The following is a 22,644-nucleotide window of genomic DNA, read 5'->3' as shown; positions in this document are numbered from 1 at the left end:
TCCTTGTTAATTTTTTGTCTCATTAATCTGTGTAATATTGGCAGTTAGGTGTTAAAGTCTCCCACTATTATTGTGTGGGAGTCTATGTTTCTTTGTAGGTCTCTAAGGACTTGCTTTATGAATCTGGATGCTTCTGTATTGGATGCATATATATTTAGGACAGTTAGCTCTTCCTGTTGCATTGATCCCTTTTCCATTATATAATGCTCTTCTTTGTCTCGTTTAATCTTTGTTGGTTTAAATTCTGTTTTCTCAGATACTAGGATTGCAACCCTTGCTTTTTTTCACTTTCCATTTGCTTGGCAAATACTCCATCCCTTTATTTTTAGCTGTGTATTTTTGCATGTGAGATGTGTCTCCTGAATACAGCACGCCAATGGGTCTTGATTCTTTATTTGTGAATTTGTGTAGTTTAAATGGGGCATTTAGCCTGTTTACATTTAAGCTAAATATTGTTATGTGAATTTGATCCTTTCATTATGATGCTAGCTACTATTTTGCCTGTTAGTTGATGCAGTTTCTTCATAGTGTCGATGGTCTTTATGATTTGATAAGTTGTTGCAGTGGCTGGTACTGGTTGTTCCTTTCTGTATTTAGTGCTTCCTTCAGGAGCTCTTCTAAGGCAGGCCTGATGATGACAAAATCTCTCAGCATTTGCTTGTCTATAAAGGATTTTGTTTTTCCTTTGCTTATGAATTTTAGTTTGGCTGGATATGAAATTCTGGGTTGAAAATTCTTTAAGCATGTTGAATATTGTCCCCCACTCTCTTCTGACTGGTAGGGTTTCTGCCAAGAGATCTGCTGTTAGTCTGATGGCCTTCCTTTCATGGGTAACCTGATCTTTCTCGCTGGCTGCTCTTAACATTTTTTCCTTCATTTCAACCTTGGCAAAATTGATGATTTTGCGTCTTGGGTTTTTCTTCTTGAGGAGTATCTTTGTAGTGTTCTCTGTGGTTCCTCACTTTGAATATCGGCCTGCCATGCTAGGTTGAGGAAGTTCTCCTGGATAATATCCTGAAGAGTGTTTTCCAACTTGGTGTACCTGTCACTTTCAGGTACACCAGTCAAATGTAGATTTAGTCTTTTCACATAGTCCCATATTTCTTGGAGGCTTTATTCATTTCTTTTTACTGTTTTTTCTCTAATATTTTATTCTCTCTTTATTTCATTAAGTTGATGTTCAATCTGTGATATCCTTTCTTCTACTTAATTGATTTGGGTATTTTTACTTTTGTATGCTTCATGAAGTTCTTGTACTCTGTTTTTCAGCTCCATCAGGTCATTTATGTTCCTCTCTAAACTGGTTATTCTAGTTAGCAATTAGTCTAACTTTGTTTTCAAGGTTCTTAGCTTCCTTGCATTGGGTCAGTACATGCTCTTTTAGCTCAGAGGAGTTTGTCATTACCCTCCTTCTGAAGCCTACTTCTGTCAGTTTGTCAAGCTCATTTTCCATCCAGTTTTTTTCCCCTTGCTGATGAAGAGTGGTGATCCTTTGGAGAAGAAGTGGTGTTCTGGTTTTTTGAATTGTCAGGCCTTTTGTGTTGGTTTCTCCCCTTTTTTGTGGATTTATCTACCTTTGTCTTTGATGTTGGTGACTGTTGGATGGGCTCTCTGAATGGAAGTCCTGTTTGTTGATGTTGATACTATACCTTGCTGGTTGTTAGTTTTTCTTCTAATAGGCCCCTCTGCTGCAAGTCTGCTGAGGTGGCTAGAGGTCCACTCCAGACCATTTACTTGGGTATCACCAGCAGTGTCTGCAGAACAGCAAATATTTCTGTCTGTTCCTTCCCTGGAAGCTTTGTCCCAAAGTGTCACCTGCCAGATGCCAGCCAGAGCTCTCATGTAGGAGGTGTCTCCCAGTCAGGATACATGTGGGTCAGCGACCCACTTGAGGTGGCAGTCTGTCCCTTATCAGAGCTTGAACACTGTGCTGGGATATCCGCTGCTCTCTTCAGAGCTGACAGGTAGGGATGTTTAAGTCGGCTGAAGCCGCTCCCACAGCCACTCATTCCCCCAGGTGCTTTGTCCCAGGGAGATGGGTTTTTATCTATAAGTCCCTGACTGGGGCTGCTGCCCCTTTTTTCAGAGATGCCCTGCCCAGAGGGGAGGAATCTAGAGGTGCAGTCTGGCCACAGTGGCCTTGCTGAGCTGCAGTGAGTTCCACCCAATTTGAAGTTCCTGGGGGCTTTGTTTACTCTGTGAGGGTAAAATCACCTTGACTCAAGCCTCAGCAATTGCTTATATCCCTCCACTCACCAAGCTCAAGTGTCCAGGTCAACATCAGACTGCTGTGTTGGCAGTGAGACTTTCAAGCCAGTGGATCTTAGCTTGGTGGGCTTCATGGGGTTGGGACCAGCTGAGCCAGATCACTTGGCTCTTTTGCTCCAGCCTCCTTTCCAAGGGAGTGAAGGATTCTGTCTCACTGATGTTCCAGGCACCACTAGGGTATGCAAACAAACAAACAAACAAACAAACTTCTGCAGCTTAGCTCAGTGTCTGCCCAAACAACTGCCCAGTTTTGTGCTTGAAACACCCAGGGCCCTGGTGGCATAGGCACTGGAGGGAATCTCCTGGTCTGTGGGTTGTGAAGACCATGGGGAAAAGGGCAGTATCTGGGCCCAAGTGCACAGTTCCTCACGATCCATTCCCTAATGGTTTCCCTTAGATAGGAAAGGGAGTTCCCTGACTCCTTGCACTTTCTGGGTGAGGCAATGCCCCACCCTGCTTCAGCTCGCCATCTGTGGGCTGCACCCTGTCTAACCAGTCCCAATGAGACAAACTTGGTATCTCAGTTGGAAATGTAGAAATTACCTACCTTCTGCATTGATCTAGCTGGGAGCTATAGACTAGAGCTGTTCCTATTCAGCTGTCTTGTCAGCCACTGAACTTGGCAAAAGAAGTCCAATCTTAATCTTTACTCACATGGCATTTACTATGGCATTTTGAAACAAACTGAAAAACACTATATTCAGCTTATTTGAGCTTTCTGTTACGTTAGAACCTTGAACTACTGCTCACTCTATTCTTAGATCTTTTCAAAACTTTACGTATTCCAGGTCAAGTGTCAACTCTTTTGAGGATTTTCTTGACTACTCTTGTTAAATGACCACTCATTCCCATCCCCAGTCACTAGTGCATAGACAAATGACTGACACTAACTGGGGTCAGTGAATATTTACTAAACTAAATCATTAAATCAATGAATTAGTTCTGGCTTCTATAGCACATTTGAAGAATGATAGTTAACAATTTCTATATAACATGTATTTATAAATTTTCATGTTTTAGGTAAACATTGCTTAAAAGTTATAGATAATCCCTAAATATTTTCCTATGATTTATATAATGTATAAATTCATACTATCTTTTATTTGAAAACAGGTGATTTTTGGCCTCTAAATAGTTCACTTGTTAATGAATTCTTCAGTGATTCTCAAAGTGTGATCCCCAAAACAGTAGCATTAGCATCACCTAGAAATCTATTAATCAGGTATATTTGAGGCCCTACACTGGAAACACTGAATCAGAAACTCTGAGAGTAGGGTACAGTTATCTGTGTTTAAACAGACTTTCCAAGTAACTCTTGTCAACCAGTCTTACCTAATCAAAAATCTAAATTGATACCTATGGCTGTTACAGTTAAAATAGTAGCATTGTCATTGGAATCTATTTGGATTTCTTTAATGATTTTGGAAACTTTTGATATAATTGTAGAAAATCAATCTTAGATCACTTCTAATTTATAATTCCATTCATAGGCTTGACATCTCAGACTGATCCAAGCGCCCTATACCTAATTTCTCAGCTAAAAGTCAATGTAGACATGAATTCATTTCTTACTACATGGATAAAAAGCTATTTCCCATAACATTTCTTTGGTATGAAACAGTAAAAAAAAAAAAAAATGAATCAGAAATGACAATAAGGCAGTACCTATTTATCAACCTTGCTGTCATTTCTTAAATATCATTTTCACAAATATGTTGTTACAGAGCTCTGGTAGAGGACAAAGTGATGATTTGGCAAGCAACGAAAAGACCCTCAAATGTCAGGGAAAATATTTTATTCCAGAATTATAACAGATATATGCTATGAATAAATGTTTGAAATTCAGATAATATATGTCACCTTTCTTTTGTGGCACAAAGATAATAGAATTATGAGATAGAAACTTCATTGTTTTTACACCACAACAAAAATATGGGCCTGTATTAAGAAGGGAAAAAGTAGCATATATTATTGAAGAAACAGGAGCCGGTGATTGAATACTCTCCTGCTTTTATCTCCACCTGTAGTGAACTCGCTTGTACTCTTCTTGCCCTACAAACAGAACTGCAATCTGCCATGCAGTTATTACCTAACCTTTGCAAGCTGCCTGTGTTTTCAAAACATTTCTGCTCAGTAACATAGTATACATAAAGAAGATAGTTACTAATGCATTCAGGCACATTTTCTAGTACAGGCAGAAATGCTTGACTCTTAAAATGATATTATTTTCCCTACTTCATATACCTGGATTGTATCTTCTAATGGAAATGAGGAAGAAAAAATCAAAATAACAATGATTTAAATCATTTAGAAATAAATAGGATCATTGCATACAAATATATAAAAAAGACTAATAACTTTTTGAATAGGAATATGTACACGAATAGATTTTTAAATGATGAAATGAAGATCATTAGTATGTAGGAAAATATAGTTTATGAAAATAGGAACTTAAAAAAGTTTTCTTTTTAATGTAGAATATAAGCTCATCCTTTTACACCACCTTATATATATTTCATTTCAATGAACTATAATTCATTGAGAATTATGTCTTCCACTTGATTGGCCTAGCAATTTCTTATTAAAATTTTAAGACTGTACATGGAAAGTGTATTTACTATTATGAAAATATATTTTATGTATTAAAAATATTTACAATATCAATTGTATCAAAATATATTTCTTAGAAATTGCTTTTAAATTATAGGGCATACATCTAGAAAGAGGGCATAATTTGATTCTTCTCCTGAAAAAAATATCAGCATGTAGTTCTCTTGGTCAAAGCATAAATCTAATATGGCTTGAATGATGCCTTTGTGGCAGATTAGACACTTTTTTTTGAAATATTACAATGCCTTCTAAAACTTTTGGCCTTCAAGAAAGGAACTATTTCAGTTACTAATTACTATCAAAATTTAATTAGTCATTTTTGACTACTAAAGCAGGAAAACACACATAATAATTTTAAAGTTGTAATCATTGCTTTGCCCTTTGTACCCATGAGTTCTGCACCCACAAATTCACTCAATCATGGATTAAAGTATTTTGAAAATTAAAATTAAAAATACAAATTAAATAATACAGCATAACAGCTATTTGCATAGCATTTACATTGTATTATGTATTGGAAATAATCTAAAGAGATTTAAAGTGTTTGAGAGGTTGTGCGTAGATTATATGCAACTACTATACCATTTTATGTAAGGGACTTGAACCTTAGTTGATTTTGGTATGAGGATGTGGGATTCCTGGAACCAGTTGCCCTGGGATGCCAAGGTATTTCAACTGTATTTCATGGTAATTATAGATGTTTTTAGGTCTGCTCTTAGATTTTTTTTCTATGGGGATTGATTATTGTTGTATAATGTTACTATAAATATTTTAATCATTTCGTAGTAACTGCTGAATATATATATAACTAAAATATGTGATTGTGAAATCTTGATGTACATAAACCAAATATACATGTGCTTAAAGAGGCTATTTCTATTTTTAATGGTATATAGGCCATTATTAAATAAACTACTAATTTAAAAATAGAGTCGGCACAACTCCTTACAAAATAAATATAGGAGATATATATATATATATATATATATATATATATATATATATATATATATTTGCCTTGGAATAGTAATAGAAAAAGTAGGATTTGTTACATTGTGGGAAACTAAGGTAGCATTATAGTTTCAATTTTGTTAGAAATTTAAGTTCTTATTTTTACTTTTTTTTTTTTTTTGGTAGTGTATGTTTAAAATACCTCCAACCTTGGGAGACATGAGTCCAGAGGCAGCAGGAAGGATGCACTCACTCAGTAAATACACAAGGCATGCTTTGAACTCAAGGGAAATTAATTTGCACAATTCTTACTGATATTTTGTTGTGCAAAAAGTTTTCTGTATTGAAACACATGTGGTCAAAGAGTCATGCTGCAGAATAATCGAGAAACTAAGTTATTTGTATGTTATCAAATAAAGTAAAAGTTCTAATGGAACAGATAGTAAGTCAGGGAATGGGTGCTTCACTACCAACTATTTAAACAACTATTTAAGTTAACCAGGATGGTTATTTATCTAATTTTATTTAGGTTATTATTTTTCAATAGTTTGTAGTTACACAAAGGAAAGAACAAAGCCATATAGCTGCTCAATATAATATTACATATCTCTCAGATTTTCTATAATTTTAATTTTCTCTACATGGAATTCATTCATATTAATTTATTCACTTGCATATCACTAAATATTGTATCAGGTTGAGTATAAATTCTATATGTATGTCTAGTGATGTTGTACATTATATATAACATTTAATTATATGTCATAATGAAAACAACATGACTTTTTAGAGTAAAAATAGTTTCAAATTTTATATTTGTTTCAAATATGCACAGATATGGCATGATATACATATCTGAAATATTTTATGCTATTGTGGAATTACTTTTAGGAGAAATCATAGACAAAATATAAAATTAATTAAAAAATATGTTCATTTGAAATGATTGCTTGTGATTTAAGAACTAGTTTATAGAAAGGATTTAGAAATAATTTTTTTCTCATACCTCAATATGTGCTTCTTTTTCATAATTTTGAGAATATAATTCAAGAGGAAAAAAATTTAGGGTGCTCAATCAATATTTTCCATTTATTTGTTCACATTAGCAGTTATCCAAGAATTAAGAGTTAAGTGGACATTTGCCTATTATCAAATAAAATTATTTATATTTCTTTTTTTTAATTTAACTTTATGTGTATACTATATCCAGCATTTCTCCCCATGTTTTCCCTTCCCACTCTTCTCACCCTCCCCACCCTCCTCACCTTCCCCACCCCTCGCTGTCCCCCCCAACCCCCCCAACTGCCCCCAGTGTGTAATGCTCCTCTCCCTGAGTCTACATGTTCTCATTGTTCAACACCCACCTATGAGTGAGAACATGTGGCATTTAGTTTTCTGTTCTTGTGTCAGTTTGTTGAGAATGATGGCTTTCAGATTCATCCAAGTCCCTACAAAGGACAAAACTCATCATTTTTTTTCTGGCTGCATAGTATTCCATGGTGTATATGCACCTCATTTTCTTTTGTATTCTTTGCCATTACATATGGCAGTTATTTTTATGTGATTTTTAAGTCAGTTTTTCAACTCAATTCCAATTATTCATGGATCACTAAATATGAATTTTCTATAACCAATCCAACTACCAAATCATGATAGAAATTCTTAATGCAGTAAACATTTAATGAGAAACTACCATGTGTCAGACATTATTTTAAGTCTTGGAGATTGATATGGTTTGGATTTGTGTCCCCACCTAAATCTCACATCGAGTTGTAATCCCCAGCATTGGAGGAGGAGCCTGGTGGGAAGTAATAATTGGATCATGAGAGCAGACTTCCCCCTTGCTGTTCTCCAGATAGTGAGTTCTCACGAGATTTGATTGTTTAAAAGTGTGTAACACCTTGCCCAGCTCCTTATTCCTCCTGCTCCAGCCATGTAGGATGTTCCTGCTTCCCATAATTCTAAGTTTCCTGAGGCCTCCTCAGCCAGGCTTCCTGTACAGGCTGCAGAACCATGAGTCAATTAAACCTCTTTTCTTGATACATTACCCAGTCTCAGGTAGTTCTTTATGGCAGTGCTAGAATGAACCAATACAAAGATACAACAGTAAAATAAACAAAGTCCCTGCAGTCATAGACTGTACTGCATTGTAGTAAGGGTCAGAGGATAATAGGTTGAAAGACTAAACAAACATAACATTTGTTAGGAAGTTATACATACAAAAGACAGGCAATACTGATGGGAATGTAAATTAATATGGCCACTATAGAGAGCAGTTTAAAGCTTCCTCAAAAAACAAAAAATAGAACTAACATATGATCTAGCAATCCCACTGCTAGGTATATACCCCAAAGAAAGGAAATCAGTATATGGAACAGGTATCTGCACTCCCATGTTTATTGCTGCACTATTCACAATAGTCAAGATTTGGATTAATCAACAGATGGATGGATAAAGGAAGTATGGTACATATACATGATGGAGTATTACTCAGCTGTAAAGAAGAAGAGATCCTGTCATCTGTAGCAACATAGATGAGACTGGAGGACATTATGTTAACTGAAATATAACAGGCCCAGAAAGATAAACTTCACATGTTATTATTCATTTGTGGGAGCTAAAAATCAAAATAATTGAACTCATGAAGATTGGAAGTAGAATGATGGTTACCATAGGCTGGGAAGGGTATTGGGGTGGGAGGAAGTAGAGTTAATGATACAAAAATATAGTGAGATAGAATGAATAAGATCAAGTGTTTAATAGCACAACAGTTGTGCTACAGTTGCCAGTGTGGCTACAGTTAACAGTAATCTATTATGTGTTTTAAAATAACCAGAAGAGTAGAATTGGAATGTTTGCAACATGAGGAAATGATAAATGCTTGAGGCAATCGATACCCCATTTACCCTGATGTGATGATTACACATTGTATGCCTATATCACAATATCCAGGGACTCCTTATATATGCACCTACTATATACCCATAAAAAATAAAAATTAAAAAAAAAGACTAATAGTGATTATAATTTATAGTGTAACATCCATTATCTAATGTAATTAAATTATTTTTCACATGAACCGTATGAAGTAAATACTACTATTATATGCATTTTACGTATGAAGGAAACGTGGCTTAATAAAATTAAGTAATTTGCTTGAATGTATATAACCAGACAATGATGGAGACATGATTTTATCTCCACTGCTCATCAAATAAAATGAAATTTTCTCACATAAAAAGTTAGGTCCTTCCACATGGAGCTTAAGTGTAATCTAGACTGAGCAAGCTTCATGTGCCCTCTCCATCACCTATTAAATTAGGGGTCAGAGGCAAGTTATCCAATGTGTGACTCAGTAAACTTCTGTAAAATTAATACCTTCCTCAAAATTAAATGAGAAAATGCACACAAAATACTTTAAACGGAGCTTTGTATATGACAGGAACTTAGATGTCAGCTATAATCATTACCTCAGTATTAACATATACATCAAATAATGCATCAAAATTAAGAAAGATTTATGTGTAAATCATATTTTTGTTAAATTATAGGAATATATGCTCAAGATATTAGTTGGCCACAGCATAGGTAAAGCTATGCCATATCAATATACCAAAACCATATGTGAGCATTTTAGAAAACTTATTTACCTTTTCTCTTTTTCTAAAATGCATGTTTCCTTATAGTTATAGCTTTAAAAATGTCTAAATAAAACTATCAGTATTCTTTGGCCAGTAGGAGCTGAAGAATATGTTTTCCTATTATTAAAGAATAAAACTTTTACTCATGTGACTATCTGACCAGATGGATCAATAGATGGAAATGTTTACAATGGCAATGATAAATGGTAAAAATATTACTATTTACAATACTTCATGTTATTCAAATGCGCTACTCATCAGAAAAAAAAATTCAACTTATGGCTATTAAGAAATAATAGAGGAGTAGAATAAGTGATTGCTAATAGTTTTTTTGTTTTTGTTTTTGTTTTTTGTTTTTTTGTTTTTGTTTTTTTTTTTTGCAATGCAGTAATATATCTAATGATAGCAGCTTCTATTAGGAAAAATAAAGTGGTATTTATGAATTTTGTAAATCATAATCTCTGGCCAGGTTTTTAATATACTTGTGATATGTACCATTATGTAATTAGAATAATTTTTATTTCTTTCTGTCAGTCTGCTCTTATCTCCTATAGGATAGGATGGCTTTTATTTTAGGAATGTATTATAAAGGCTGGATTTTTTAAAAAGCTTGTCAACACCATTTTGACTCCACTGTCTGTAGGAATATAAATACAGTGTAACTGGAACATAGAATGGCTGGAAGCATAATCTTCAATTTACTACTGCCTCAAATCTATGAAAAGCCCAAAAGAAAGTGCTTAATCTTTTCTTCAAATAAAATCCTATAAAGAGTCAAATTTACGCACACACGTGCACACACAAACATACACACATTTTTTTATAAAGTGCTCTTTGAGATCTGGGTAAATAAGTACTGCTCTCTCTTCCCAGGGATTCTCCAGGGCAATTCCAGGTCTCTGTAGAGCGACCTCTTCATTTGATACTCTGCAGCATATCCCTGGATAAGTCCAGCTGTCAGAGACCTATGTACTTTGACTATAAAGTGTTGGCTACGTGTAGCTCCATGCTTTGTGTTGATGTTATGGTGTGAACTTAAGAACATTATAAGAAGCAGCTTATTATTAAACCTATAGCAGAGATGTTGTTGAAAATGGTTATGGATTTACACCATGAGAATCTTCAGGGAGCAATTTCTCTCTGGTCTAAGGCTTTTCATGAATAATTTTCTGATTGAGGGAGGAGAGGATAGTCTTCATAGAGGCAGTGATCTTTGAACTTGGCAATTTTGTGATGAATTATTTTATAGGGTCATTTCTGAAAGGGGAAATTTATAGATTTGAGAAAATATATGATTAGTTTAGGGAATAAGTGATTTTGTGTTCTGATACCATTGAATGTGTGAAATAATGTTATATGAAGTAGAACTAGACACATGAGTTCTCATTTTACGTAGTGTAGATTATTTTGTGTGTTCTATTAAAAGGCTGTGAGAAGCAAACTCATAATGATAGGGTATCTCTGAAAGCAATATGAAGTACTCATAAATATTGCCCTCAAGTAGTACAGTTTGTGGGCAAGATAAGTTTTCCATAAAAGTAAATGTAATTAAATATGGAAAGTGTGAAGGATGTGTCTTATATGAGGAATTTTATTCATCTTAACAGAGAACTAGATTCTTATTATGTCGGATTTATACACACACACATAAATATTTCTCTCTCTCTCTCTCTATACATATATATATATATATGTGTATATATATATATACACATTAAACATAGCATTTTCCTGTTACCTTCTGAGAATATAACTCATCTTTTTTATCACGTGATAAAGAATACAAGGGTAGATAATTAAATCTAAAACAGGAAGTCAGTAAGTGTGTGTATTATTAATGAATGGTTAGTGAGGCATAAGTTATTTTTCAAGATACCTAATTTGTACATGTTCAAGTTCTAAATGTGTTTATTAAGAAATAAAATGTGAAAGTATTCTTTTAAATCAAATATTTATTACAATGAAACCATTAATATTTTTCAATTATAATTTAAAAGGCAATAATTATGGAATTCTTATCATTTTATTTTTCTTAGGAATTAATAATCATCATTATGCAAGCACATCATTCTCATAGCCAATTTACACAGTCTTTCTACATTTTTCACTAGCCTGTTTACTGTCACTTGCATGTTAGCATGTCTTTCTTTGACTCATATCTAATTCTAGTTATTATTTCTAATCACATATATTGGATACACAAAACACATGGAGTAAAGTTTTAAGAACTGTCCAGAGGAAGATAGAACCTCCTAAGAAGACTATCAATGCACTTTAAAATATCGTAATTTCATTTTAATCTCAATTTATTCCTTATCAATAAAATAAATGTCATTTTTTTTTCTAGATATCATAAATATCTATTTAAAAAAAAAAGAATTGAGCCAAATAAGTAATTCTCAGAAATACTGAAAGTTAGCAAGGCATGATAACTTCCACTCTGTGGTTCAATATTATTATATTATCTTTCCACAGGGGAGCACATTTCAGATTCTGACTATATACTATGGTCTGAGTATGTCCTCTGAAATTCATATGTTAAAACTTAATTGCCAATGCAATAGCATTGAGAGGTGGGGACTTCACAAAATGAAATGTGTGGCTTTATAAAAGATATTGAAGAGAGCACTTTAGAGGAGCAACAAGATGCCATCTTGTAAGGAAAGAGCAGCCGGCACCAAACTGGCCTTTTGACCTTTGACTCCCTAGCCCCCAAACTGTATGAAAAATGTTTATGTCATTTGTAATTACCAGTCAGGTATTTTGTTACAGCAGCACAAAGAGACTAAGACAATGTGCAAATGTGAACTAGCAATGGGCAACCCACTAGAATAGCAAAATCACATTTTATCTATATTTCGAATGATACAATATCTCTCCATGCGATTTCTGCTCATAAGTTCAAATATGGTTTGTAATGAGTATGATAAAATACACATATAAAGTTTTCGTGACTCTTTAATTCATGTAATTGGGAACTTTACCCAAAATTACCTTAAAATATCATCTGTTCTATATTTTATATATTTTAAAAATGCGTTCTATATAGTAATTGCCAGTATATTTTATTACAAAAAGAGGACTTAGAAATATAAGCCTTAGTATATGCATATAGCTTATTTGGATAAATATTCAATAGAATATCACATAGCTTACAAATTATCAATAAATATGTTCCCACACTTAAAAAATTATTTTTCAATGCTAAAATTTCCAGATAACATGGAAGAGGTTTATTTTATTTCATAGTAATGCTTGATGATTTATTTCTTCAACCTTAACAATCAGTTTGAATTTTAAAGGAACATCTCTCAATCTAATCTTTATAAAAAACAGATTAAAGCTAACTGCATGATTTTTATTTCATCAAAATGGTTAGTTTTCAAAGGAATAGGTCATTTTAAAAAATGTCATTAATTTATTTTATGGGACATATGGCTTAATATTATACTCTAGGCAGCATTCCATAGGACGTTTTCTTAAAGTGTTTAAGGCTCAAATATTTAAATGCCTGTATCACGTTGTTGTGTGGCTTTTTGACTGACTCAACTCCTGTGTTTGTTTTCTTTCAATTCCAGCAAAATGTGGGGAGTTAAATTAAATGAGTTTGCATGTATGTTTGTGTGTAAGAATTTTTGAGGAAAAAATATTTTGGCTGGCGATGGTGGTTCACACCTGTAATCTCAGCATTTTGGGAGGCCAAGGTGGGCAGATCCTGAGGTCAGGAGTTCGAGACTAGCCTGACCAACATGGTGACACCCTGTCTCTACTAAAAATACAAAACTTAGCTAGGTGTGGTGGTACACACAGGTAATCCCAGATACTCAGGAGGCTGAGGCAGGAGAATTGCTTGAACCTGGGAGGTGGAGACTGCAGTGAGCCGAGATTGTACCATTGCACTCCAACCTGGGCAACAGAGCAAGATTTCATCTCAAAAAAATAAAAAAAGAAAAGAAAAAATATTTTAACTTGTGTACTTTAAGTTCTGTAATTATGATTAGAATAGTTATCAGATACATATGACCCTACTTGAATGAATTTGTTCCTGGTGTTAAATGAGGAAAAGACAGTCATTATGTATATATATACTTATATATATAATGCAAACTATACATGTTTTTTGTATATTGTTGAGGCATATATGTACTTAAAATTGACAAACTGGTAAAAACCATTATTCTGAAAAAATTATCACTGTTTGGGTTCAGATATTGCTTCTTTGATGTTTCTAGTTCTAGAAAGCTTATTTTGTACCTCATACCTTTCTTGTCTTTCACTTTTAGAGCTTGAAACTTATTTTATTAGGGCCATTTTACCAGTGAATAATTATTTTTTACTTGTTCCTTAAAATTTTAACTAAAAAAAAAATTAAAGCAATATGATATCTGTAAAACATCTGAAAGAATGGTCTAAATATTCTTTTTTGGTTCATTTATTTCAATTGTATGAGTCATTCCTTCAGTTATTATTCAGATATCAATTTTAACATTTTGGTTTACAAGCAGAAATTTAGAAATATTTTCCTCAGAACCATATCGTTTGTCAGGATTATGTTCAATGAATGAAAATATAAATAATAAAGTAAGACATTAACTTTATCAATACTGGTCTATTATCTTTCCCTCCTTTTTACACAAAATGGAAGAAATTTTAAATTCATTTTCAATTTAAATAAAGCTCATATTTTTCTTTATATTATTCCAGTGAGTACTAGGTACAATTAAGTCAAAATACTATAGGCTTATGCATGATAAAGTTTGAATAAAAGCCTAAATATTTAAATCCTGAACAGTTTAACATAGGTGATAGTAAATAAGATTTTTAAAAAACTTTTACTATTAAAAGATGCATTAAGCTGTGCTTTCTGCTATGAGAATTGTTCACAAGTCACTCTAATCTCTCACAATTAGACAAATAACAGAGAGCAGAGTTCCTGAGATTCTCCAAGTGTAAGTGGCAACAGATGATAGTTTTATTTTCTTTTGGAAACAGTCCTAAATGCAATGCCTCAGACATTTTTATTCATGGGAATGAAGTAACAGATGAAACAAATACAGTAAAAAGGTAATCATTAAATTTATTGAAATGTGAGAATTTGGTTGGTCATTGAGAGCAAAGGCTTGTTTTTTTGTGCTGTATCACTGGTAGAATAAATTTAAGTTAAACAAACACATCTTGCAATTCAAAAGCCTTATGGTATAAAATGCAATATTATAACTGTTACTAAACATATGCTTTTTTATTTTGAGCACCAAAATTATGGTTTAATTATATTTTTTCTTGAAATGAGTTTTATAAACACTGTGATCTACTGAATGTGTTTTATTTGCCTGGTGTAAATGCTTTCTACAAAAAATATATGAACATGGGTGGTATAGTTCAGTTCAAATATATATTCCAAACTAAATTTGCAGGAAAAGCATATTTGAAGTATGTGCTTTTTGGGAATGAAAGCATAAAACAGAAAGTTGCATAACTTGTCCATGTTCTTCTCCATCCTGACCATTCTTACTGCTATTTTTTTCTGTACTAGACTCAAACTTGATCTCTCCATAGATAGTCTTAGGGATAGCATATTATACTAATTAAAAATACACACTCTGAAGTGATATTGCCTGGGCTTAAATTCCAGATTTCCATTTACTCAGTATTTGTGTTTCATCAAGTTTCTTAACCTCTTTGAGGCCTTAGGTTCCTCCTCCAAATTATGATTAAAATAAGAATAGTTAACTCATGAAGCGGTTTTGAAAATTAAATGATGTAAAATAGTGTTTAGAACAGTATGAACACTTGTGCTAAGTCTTTATGCTGATCACAAGTCAGTACAGTTGTAATATTACTGGTTTGCATTTTAAAAAAATCTTGTTGGAGCTAAGATGTTCACAATTTTCTTTTTTTAAGGAAATCAATATCTAACACTTGCAAATACTGAAAATAGACAAACAGAATTTTAATAAAACAAAAATTCCTGTGTTATAAATATAGATTGTTTCATCTACAATGTTTAACATTTCATATAAAGGAGGTAAGTTTGATTCTTCTGATTATAAAATGATAATTATGGCTTTACAACATTTTTTGAAGGATGCTATAATAAACGATTTTTTAAAGCACTTGCCATGTTCAGTAATCTATGCTAATTTTTAAGAGATTTTAAAGCTAGAGAGAAGGAACACATGCATTAATATTGAAATTAGGATAGTATAGGTTTTCTTCAGTTTGACTCTGTTTTTTAAAAAGACAAAACAGATGTGTAGTATTCATTATTATATCAACCTTTAAAAAGTTCTTAGTGACAAGGCCAGTAAGACTAAATGAACTGACATTTAATGTTTTATAAGGTATTATTTATAGAAAAACTTTGTGAATTTTTCTTTAACCTCTAGAAGCATCTTTCCCATACAAACTTCCTCCAACTCTAACACGTGAAAGAAGTAATTTAAGTTTTGAGCATTACACTTTATTGTGTGGATTACTGCAATTAACTGTGCATCTCCAAGCAGCACATAGCCATTATGCAAAACCACTGTGAACAGATGATACATTAGGAAGCTCAGCTCCGCTCTGCATCCAGCCCTTGATATTGAGAAATACAGCAGTTCAGATGGAATATGCAAATAGAAAATCGACCCAAGGTCAGAGTGAGAAAGGCAAAATGACAATGTTTGCTGGTTTCAGAATGAGAAATCCATTTCTGTTGCACAATAAAATGACAATAAAAGTTGAAGAAAATAGGTAAATGAAAATTTAGATATTTCACTCCTCCTTTCTTCTTTAGCTGGAAAATAATTCCATGATTTTTGCCAGTACAGAGAAAAGGAAGAATTAGTTACATTGTATATCATCCTTCTGGGATCACTTTACACTTTTATTTCCTAACATTTTCCCCCTTACGTTTACTCTAACAAGAAAAATGGCGTGTAGTTGATAGAACATTACTCCTAAGTTTATCCATTGTCTTTGCTCTATTTATGCTTTTTAAATTATCTGGGTGACCTTGAGAATGTACATTTTTCTGCACTTCTCTTTCTCCACCTTAAATAAATATGATAATAATTGATAAATACTATGTTCTTAATTCCTAGAGGATTAAAAAGATTAATAATTGATTAATAGGTTTATTTATCTAAATAAACTTTATAATTGTATTTCTCTATCTTTTTTATTTTGTAGTCACCTTAGGTGCAAAGGAATCATCTGATCACATTTCTGTTAATGTCACATAGCCCACTATCCTCATGCCATTCTTTTTCTTATATATATATTTTTATTGTAATCTCCACCTCCCTTTTTTTGATGCACTTTTCTAATAAGTTTGACATATGTGTTATGATTAGTATGTACCACATAAAATATGTCCCATTAAATAAGTTCTGAGTGCTTAATTTATATAACAGTTATACATTTGATATTTGTTATACACGCAACCATGTGCAATATCCACTGTACATATCCAGCATAATTTACTTGTTATATTAATAATGTTGTCTCCTAGATCACCTCCAATTGTCTGTTACTGTAAACAATGCCAACATAACATCCTGGTATATGTGCCCTCCTATTCTTATGCAGGAATTTCCCTAGATTTAAACTCATGTATGGAAAGCCTGGGTCAAAGGACATGTTTCATTTCAGTTTGTTGCATTTTATTTAATTTCACAATATATTTTATTTAATTTAATGCACTTAATTTTCATTTAAGGAATTGATGTTTGTATTCACAAATTTAAATAATTAGTATTTTGGGGTTTTCTTTTGTTCTCAGCATTATGTAGTTACTATATATTTTAAAGTCTCCAGATATGTGGAGCTTTATTCACTTTAAATTAAGCAACTGTATTTTTAAAGCACTTTTTAGTTTACAGCAAACTTAAGCAAAAGGTGCAGAGATTTCCCATATAATCCCTGCCCCTACACATGCACAGATACCCAACTGTGGACATCCCACGTGTATACATTTCAATTAATTTGGTAAATATCAAGGAGTGCAATTGCTAAATCTTATGGTAAGAGTATATTTAGTTTTGTAATAAACTACCCAATTGTCTTCCAAAGTGGCAGTGCCATTTTTTGTTTGCACCAGCATTAAATATGAGATCCTGTTGTTCCATATTCTCATCGACATTTTGTGTTGTGTTTTGGATTTTGGCCACTCTATTAGGTGTATAGTAATATCTCATTGTTGTTTGAATATGGAATTTCCTTATTATATAAATTGAACATTACTTCATATACTTGCTTGCCATCTGTAGATCTTCATTGATGAGCTATTTCCTGCGGTCTTTTGCCCATTTTAAAAATCTGGTTATTTGATTTCTTACTGTTGAGTTTTAAGAGTTTTTTTTTTTTTTTTTTTTTACATATTTTGGATAAGTCCTTTATCATGTATTTGTCTTTTGCAAATATTGTCTCCCAGTATGTGACTTGGCTTCTTATTTTATTGATGTGAAGTCTTTTAAGCTATATTTTTCATAATTTCATTTATTTTGACCAGAAATCATAACAAATAATACAGTTCTTTTTAACTTTATTGCTGCTGCTTTTGTAGTTTTTTCTACAGTCAATTTTTATGAATGTTTCATGGGTACTCAAAAATATCTATTGCTTTGAACAGGCATGTAAAGAATGGCATAGGCTCTGAAATTCAGAATAACTGATTATAAAACTCTATTTTTGAGCAATCTTGGGAAAATTACTCAAACATTTTGTGCTTAGTTTTTCCACATGAAAAATTTAGATAACAATAAAACACTTCATCAATTTTTTTGTTATTATTTCAAAAGGTTTTTGGGAAATAGGTGGTGTTGGATTACATGAATAAGTTATTTAGTGGTGATTTCTGAGATTTGAACTGATAATTAAATGAATTAATGTATGTTAGGTATTTAACCAGTGCCTGAGAAAAAGTGTTAGAAGTATTAGATACTTATAATTATTATGTGTTAGTTTGAAGTAACTGTGAAATTCATTACATTTCTATAGCTTTTATGTTTTTCTCTACTTGACTATCAGTTTCTGATGAGGATATACTGAATGCCCTTAATAATTGTAGACTACAGGGAGGGGAGCTCTACACACTGGGGTCAGTTGGGGGGAAATAGAGGAGGGACGGTGGGGGGTGGGGAGCTGGGGAGGGATAGCAGGGGGAGAAATGCCAGATGTAGGTGATGGGGAGGAAGGCAGCAAATCACACTGCCACGTGTGTTCCTATGCAACAATTTTGCATGTTCTTCACATGTATCCCAAAACCTAAAATGCAATAAAATAAATAAATGGGAAAAAAAAATAATTGTAGACTAGTTGTTTTACTTATATTAATATAGCCTAACCCTATATTATTAGATGTGTATCAAGCTGAAATATTAATCAATTTTTATTTTACTAGAATATAACATCACATTGTCAAGACACTTGGTTATTGCTTATTTGTTCTTTTCTGTGAAATAATTATTTGATAAGAAAATTAACATATTGAATTACTTTTTATTTAGGATCCCATTCCATTCCTTTTTTTGTAGGTTTAAGCCTCCTTCTGATTTAACTGTTGCTTATGTTCATAACATTAATCTTACATTTTTCTCCAGTTAGAAAATCTGTTGGTTTAGCCATTTACATTATTGCAGTAACCAATGTATTAGGATACTTTCTGCCATCTAATTCTCTTTTTATTCACATTTCTTGTTTCCCACCGAACATTTTACATTTACATCTGCTAATTTGAAGAGTTGCATAATCCATTCATATTTTTTGAATATTACCCCTAATATATTAGGACAGGTATTTATTTGTATCTTTTCACTTATTCCTTATGCTTATCAGTATCCATAATTTCTCCCTACATAAAAAATTGTATTTTTACATGCTTCTCTGCTCTGTTCTCCTTTTGCTGCACCTATACTTCTGCTTTTGACATGTTATTTTTTCCTATAAATATTTTTACCTTTTATCTTTCCTCATTTGTTTTAGATAACAGCAACAAGAAACTTTACCAACTAAAGTATATATTAGTAAGAGAACTCAATTTGAACATGTCATAAAAGAAACATGAAATGAAAAATTAAAACATGAGAATTTCCCACTCTTATGTAGCCAAGTTGATACAACGCATTACTTACATATATTCAAATAGATAATAACTAGTTCTTAAATAAGAACAATTGACAGCATCACTTATCATACCTAGTTTATCTTAGATTTGCCTGGGTTGATTTATTTGTGTTAATTGGCTTTAGACAAAGGAAAAATAAAACTTATTATCTTTATGATAAAAGATTCTTTTGCATATTAGACAAGGTGTTCACCCAAATTAGGCTCCTGTCATCCCACAGAAACTGGTATACAGGAGTGCTAACTTCTCTGATGTTTACAATTCGAGGAAGGACTCCCGGGGCTTTAAGGAAAGCATATCTGAAATATTAAGTTGACAAAAGGCCTACCTAGTTAAAAAAAAAAAAAAAGATTTCTATACATTTTAAAGAAAGGAGAAAGTACTTAAATTTTTTCTAAAGTGAATACTCTTAGAAAAGAAAGGGACAACTCTCTTCCTATATCAGGAAGAATTAAGCCTTTTATTTTTGATTATTATTCATCCCTACAATACTTAGTGTAGAGCATGCTCATTTCATTCTATATTGTGAAAAAAAAATTAATCAAATTAAATCAAACATCTTGGCATATAATATCATCAACAATAAGAAGAAGCAGCATTTCTTGGTTTCCAATCATCAGGTGTTTTAACTGGTTTAATCACACCGCAATCCTATGAAGTACTGCATTAACACACCCCCCCAACCGGTGGAGATGATGTTGAAGCACTAAACAACCTCTTGTAACTACCGCAGGTCTCATTTGGTAGTTATTTATCATTAAGCCATCCTTGATTATTGCCCTCACAGACCTAATGTGAATCTGTTTCATCATTGTTTAAAGAATGAAATAATTTCTCAGTTTTCTTTTTCATTTGTGGTAAAATGAATATAGAAAACATATCTACTCTTGCTTTTCACTGAATATCAAACGCTCCAAACAGTGTCCTGACTTGTAGTAGGAGTTTAATAAATATATGAGAAATGAATGAGTTGACTTATTCATTTGTAGTCTTAACATATATTCAAATTGCAGATCATCATTGATGGCTTGCTTTTAAAATCAAAATATATTTATGGACTGCATTTTCATTTAGGTGTTCTGAAATATATTATCTTGAAACAATATGCTATTGAATTCCATTAAAACAAATTTTACCTTTAAATATTTGTTGATTAGAAACTTGTATAAGAAATATTTGCATGTTTTCAATGGCTGTATGTGCTATAGAAAGGGAAATTTGAGAAAATATTAGAAATAAAGTAAATTACTGAACCACAAATCCATATATATTTAGAATGTGAGAAATGTTAGCAAAGAAAATATAATGTTATTTTTTATGTATTTGAAGCATGGTAAATCACTGGCTTGTGGATATATGTTCCTGTCTGAGGTTTTTTGGATATTATTTGTTTTGAGATAAAAAAGGTTAAAAGGAGCAGTATCTAAACTCTTACTCATGAGCCTGGAACACAAAATCTCTGGGGAATCAATCAAACACGTTTACTCTTAAGATATTATTAAGATAAGTATGTGTGAAAAAGCTTTTAATGAAGTTTACAATTTAGACCATAACTTGAGAATAATCAGCATCCAGATAACTTAAAGTAACAGAAAATGTTGCTATAACATTTTCTCTAGCTCCTTAATGGTTAAATATAGAGACTTGATTATATTAACTATTTTCAAAAGTTTCTTGAATCCTTGTTATTGGCAGGGTATAATGGAGTTTATTAAGTACCATTAAATTGCATGAGCATATTGGATTTATTCAGAGAAGATTATTATATTACTGTCTACTCTGTATACATGTCATTTTTATTTACGTATCGTACTAAATTAAATCACATTGAAGTGTTGGTTATGAATGCACTGGATCACAAGTGAAGGACTGCATGTCACAGAAAAATTGACACAACACTGTTTGGAGATTACTATTAAACTTCTAGGCTAGGATGATACATTATTTATTTTTGGGAAAACGAGCTATACATTTGAGAATCAAGAGAGTTGTTGTATCTAATTGAAACTCTACGCTTCAAAATTTGGAAACACCAGGAACTAATTGTTTTCCCTTATCTGATTTCTTTCTGCCTCTAGGCTGTTTTCCAAAGATTTTAAAATTTCCTAAGCTGGCAGAATGAAATAAATGCATAATAGGAAGTATAAGACTTATCCAAGAAAAGATTACTCTTATGTTACCTACAAGCAACATTTCAGTGTCTTAATTATTATGCTGGCCTTTAATTCATAAGACTAATAGATGAACTTGTAGATGAACAATATTATAGAAATTTCATTATACCATCACTTAACCACATGTGGCTTTATTAAAATAATACTAGATAATAATTGCATTTTATTTTCATCTTTGACATCATCGAGGAGAAATTGCAAAACTATTATAATTTTTAAATTTTGCTCACTGATTTTTATTTCAAAAATCAGATTCTTATGTTTCTTATTACCTATTTTAATATTTAGCCAATAGACCGTTTGGTATATAAACAAAATATGACTAAATATGAATATATTTTAAAACTCTAACAGTCAAAATGATCATGGTGACAAGGAGTGTCCACCTGAGTGATAAACCAAGTGAATAAATTATTAGCATGCCCATCTGATATTTTTACATTTATTTCCTTTGTTCACTTTATGTCTTCTTATCTCTCAAACTATTTTATTATTTAAAAAAAAATTATTTTAAGTTACTGGATAGATGTGCAGGATATACAGTTTTGTTACATAGAAACATGTGCCATGGTGGTTTGCTGCACCTATCAACCCGTCACCTATGTATTAAGCCCTGCATGCATTAGCTATTTATTCTGATCCTGTCCCTTTTCCCACCCCCCACTGGCAAACCCCAGTGTGTGTTGTTTCCCGCCCTGTGTGCATGTGTTAAGTAAGAACATGCAGTGTTTGGTTTTCTGTTCCTCTGTTTGCTAAGGATAATGGCTTCCAACTCCATCCACATTCCTGAAAAGGACATGATCTCATGCTTTTTATGGCTGCATAGTATTCCATGGTGTATATGTACCCCATTTTCTTTATTCAGTCTATCATTAATGGGCATTTCAGTTGA

The 22,644-nt window shown here is 32.5% G+C and overlaps 1 protein-coding gene and 2 long non-coding RNA genes across 5 annotated transcripts in view; 2 read left to right on the top strand and 1 right to left on the bottom strand.

The window, feature by feature from the left end:
- The window catches only part of CCSER1 (coiled-coil serine rich protein 1), a 1,343,925-nt gene that overhangs the window by 1,223,670 nt on the left and 97,611 nt on the right, over positions 1-22,644 (top strand). The gene's annotated exons all lie outside the window — the stretch shown is intronic.
- Positions 898-5,049, top strand: LOC116524523. The gene is made up of 3 exons (XR_004257371.1): positions 898-1,036; positions 2,411-2,416; positions 5,038-5,049. It is a non-coding gene; the product is annotated as an uncharacterized LOC116524523 (long non-coding RNA).
- On the bottom strand, positions 8,255-22,560 carry LOC116524524. The gene is made up of 3 exons (XR_004257372.1): positions 22,550-22,560; positions 10,173-10,178; positions 8,255-8,417 (listed from the first exon to the last, which is right to left on the bottom strand). It is a non-coding gene; the product is annotated as an uncharacterized LOC116524524 (long non-coding RNA).

Source organism: Sapajus apella, unplaced genomic scaffold (genome assembly GCF_009761245.1).
Source record: "Sapajus apella isolate SASKATOON/1434 unplaced genomic scaffold, GSC_monkey_1.0 scaffold45, whole genome shotgun sequence".
NCBI classification, from domain to species: domain Eukaryota; kingdom Metazoa; phylum Chordata; class Mammalia; order Primates; family Cebidae; genus Sapajus; species Sapajus apella.
This window is presented reverse-complemented; position numbering and strand designations above follow the sequence as displayed.